The sequence below is a fragment of the Octodon degus genome, unplaced genomic scaffold, assembly GCF_000260255.1.
Source record: "Octodon degus isolate 3935 unplaced genomic scaffold, OctDeg1.0 scaffold00120, whole genome shotgun sequence".
In the NCBI taxonomy this organism is placed as follows: Eukaryota; Metazoa; Chordata; class Mammalia; order Rodentia; family Octodontidae; genus Octodon; species Octodon degus.
Window position 1 is genome coordinate 5,268,427 of NW_004524696.1, and position 3,439 is coordinate 5,271,865.

The 3,439-nt window shown below is 41.2% G+C and overlaps 1 pseudogene; it reads left to right on the plus strand.

Moving 5' to 3' along the window:
- The first annotated feature begins 955 nt into the window (after positions 1-955).
- LOC101567132 lies at positions 956-2,496 on the plus strand (annotated as a pseudogene).
- Positions 2,497-3,439: the final 943 nt, after the last annotated feature.

Here is a 3,439-nt window from a genome sequence, read left to right on the forward strand (position 1 = left end):
AAATCAGTGTGGAGATTCTTTAAAAAGCTAGGATTGGAGTGCCCATTCAAACCAGGTCTTTACCCCTTGGGTATTTTTCCAGAAGAACTGAAAACATCATACCACAGCGATATATGAACAGCCATGTTTATAGCAGCACAATTTATCATTGCTAAATCCTGGAAACAACCCAGATGGCCATCAACTGAAGAATGTATAAAGAATATGTGGCATTTTTACACAATGGAATAATATTCAGCTATGAAACAGGATAAACTTGTCTTTTATTGGTAAATGGATGCAACTAGAGAACATACTTTTAAGTGAAATAAATCAGACCTACATGTGCAAACATTGCATTGTCTCCTTAGTGTGAGAACCTGAAAAAGAAAATGGAATCTGATGGGTTCAATAGATATTAGGAAAAGGGAATGAGTTTATTCAAAAAGAAAGAGTTACTGAGTTGAAGTGCAGGACAGACAAGGGAGTTAGGGAAAGATATTTGTCTATGTATGTAAACAGGATAGTTTGGACAACTGTACTGTGCATTTCTTTTGGTCTATGGAAAGAAGATAATGCTAAATTTGTTTGTATCCTTTTAAAAATTGTTTGTACTTTTCTTCTCCTGAATTTAAGCCAGCTATTTGGCTTCTGGGTATTTTTCTAGAAGAACTGAAAACATCACTTCTTATACATTTCTTTTTCTTTCTTCTTCCAATTTTGGATGAATATATTTGGTCATATGAATAACTTGTTGGAAGACAACACTATGCATTATAACAAACACTGTGGAATTCTTGTTACTTTGTTGAGTGAAATTCTGTATCACTTTTAATTCTTTCCATTTTAATACTATGTTGTACACTCTTTAAAAGTACAATTTAAGGAAGTGGCTTCACAGTTGTGGTGACCAATGGGTTATGCTCTGTGGTTAGTGATTCTTCACTTCCAGAGGGCTGGACTACATGGCAGCAACATGGTCAAGGAAGTACAGAAACATTCTGTACACACATGTGTGTTCAAGTCACTGAAAAGGACCCATGACATGTTTGTAGCTGATAATAGAAAACCTGTGCCTTTGAATGAAGAGAGTTATAAAAGAAAAATGGCAATCAAGCTTTGTAATGAGAATGGTCCTGTGTTGCCTATGCCCACTTCAAAAGAAAGTCTTAGAGAAGGGCCCTCAGAATGTGGCAGATTCATACAGTCAACAGCAGTATCCTCCCAATCAAGGACAAGAAGTTGAATATTTAGTGACAGGGACACATCAATACCCACAAGGACCTGGGGTCACTTTCACAGCAGATACAAGTCCAAAGAATGCTCAGTGAGTCTGCTGCACAGTTCTTGGCAGTGGCTTTGCCTTCTCCCCAGGCCAGGACTGACACAAATCATGTTGCATTTGGTAGGAGTGAGTACCAACTTCCTGGGGCTCCTGAATGCACACAGATATAGGCATGAATTCCATGGTTATGGGGACTGGCAATACCAAGAACTCTGCACTGATGGCTAAAACCACCCCTATAATACCAAAACCCAGTGGCACCCACCATGGAAACAATACAGGATAAATCATACTGGGTACGATGCATCCTTGTTAAACCTTGGAATCAGTGTTTTGCCACTGGGCCTGCTGACTGAACTGTAAAGATCTGGGACCTGGCTAGTGGAAAGTTAAAGCTGTCACTGGTGGGCCATATCAGAATGGTGTGGGGCATGACAGTCAGCTTGAGGAGCCCATGCCTGTTCTCTTATGGAGAAGACAAGCAAGTCAAGTGCTTGGATGTCAAGTATAATAAGCTTATAAGGCACTATCAAGGACATCTTAATGCAGTGCATGGCTTGGATTTGCAACCAACAATTGGCATGCTGGTAACCTGTAGTTGGGACTCAACTGCATGAATTTGGAATGTGAGAACTAAAGCCAGTGTGCACATATTGTTTGGACACAGAATGGGGTGGCTACTGTGAGGTGTCAAGCTGCAGAGCCACAGATTATTATTGGAGGTCATGACACTACAATATGATTATGGGATCTGGTGGCTGGAAAAACAAGAGTGACACTGACAAATCATAAGAAGTCAGTCAGGGCTGTGGTTTTACATCCCTGACATTATACATTTGCATTCGGTTCTCCAGATAACATAGAACAGTGGAAATTCCCTCATGGAAGTTTCATTCAGAATCTTTCTGGTCACAATGCTACCATTAATACATTCACAGTAAATTCTGATGGAGCGCTTGTATCTGGAGCTGACAGTGGACTGTGCATCTTTGGAATCAGAGAATGGCCTACAATTTTCAGAGAGTTTATGTGGCTGTGCAGCCTGGGTCTTTGGACAGTGAATCAGGAATATTTGCTTGTGCTTTTGATGAGTCTGAAAGTCAATTGCTAACAGCTTCAGCTGATCAAACTATCAAAGTGTACAGAGAGGATGATACTGCAACAACAACAAAAAAAAAACTCATCCCATCAGTTGGAAGCCAAAAATTATCAAAAGAAAAAAAAGATTTTAATGTGGCATTGTTTTCATGGTTCTCTCTCTCTCTCTCACTCGCACGCTCGCTCACTCTCGCTCTCGCTCTCACTCTCTATCTCACTTGAGCTTGGCATTGATGAAAAAAATCCAGGCATTTTGTGCCTTGGCTGGGAATACAAAGGAGAAGCTCACTTTCTGGAACTGTTGTGGCTTTATATTTTACAATAAACTACACCCTCTCCCCTGAAAAAAATTTAAAAAATAAATCAAACTGAAACATTAAATCTTCTGGAAGAGAAAGTAGGTAGAAATCTTAAGGACATAGGGCTAGGTAGAGAGTTCATGAACAAGAATCAAACTGCATGGGAAATACTTCAAAGAATCAACAATTGGGATCTCATCTTCCTTAAGTTTCTGCACATAAAAATAAGTCACCAAAAGAGTAAGAAGAAAAATCTATGAATTGGGAAAATTTATAGTGGACTTCCCTTCAGACAAAAGACTCTTATCAAAAATCTATAAAGAAGTAGAAAGAAATCAGTCTTCCAAAATTAAAAAGTCCAATAGGGGCTTCTGCGATGAACATACACTTTTAAGATAACAAAGTACACAGACCCAGCCCAAGCACAGGCCCACAGTGTGTATGAGAGTGCTTCCACGCTCCCCTGCACCCATTGGACCTCTCTGGACCAAGCCCAGGCCCACATGAGTGAGACCCTGCTCCATGCTCTCCCTCCACTCCTCTGGAGCCCCCACAAGCCTGCCAAGTGAGTGAAAACCTCTGCCTCACTCTCAGGAACCCCAGGATCCAACCCAAGCCCAGGCCCAACAAGTGTATTGGAGAGCTTCTGCTGTCCCATGCACCCCGTGTACCAATCCAGAACCAGGCTAGGCCTGGCACACAGGACTGGGGTGAAACTCTGTAGCTGAAGTCCCTGAAGAGAAACTAGGGGCCACAACCATGCAACTAATCCAGGAGC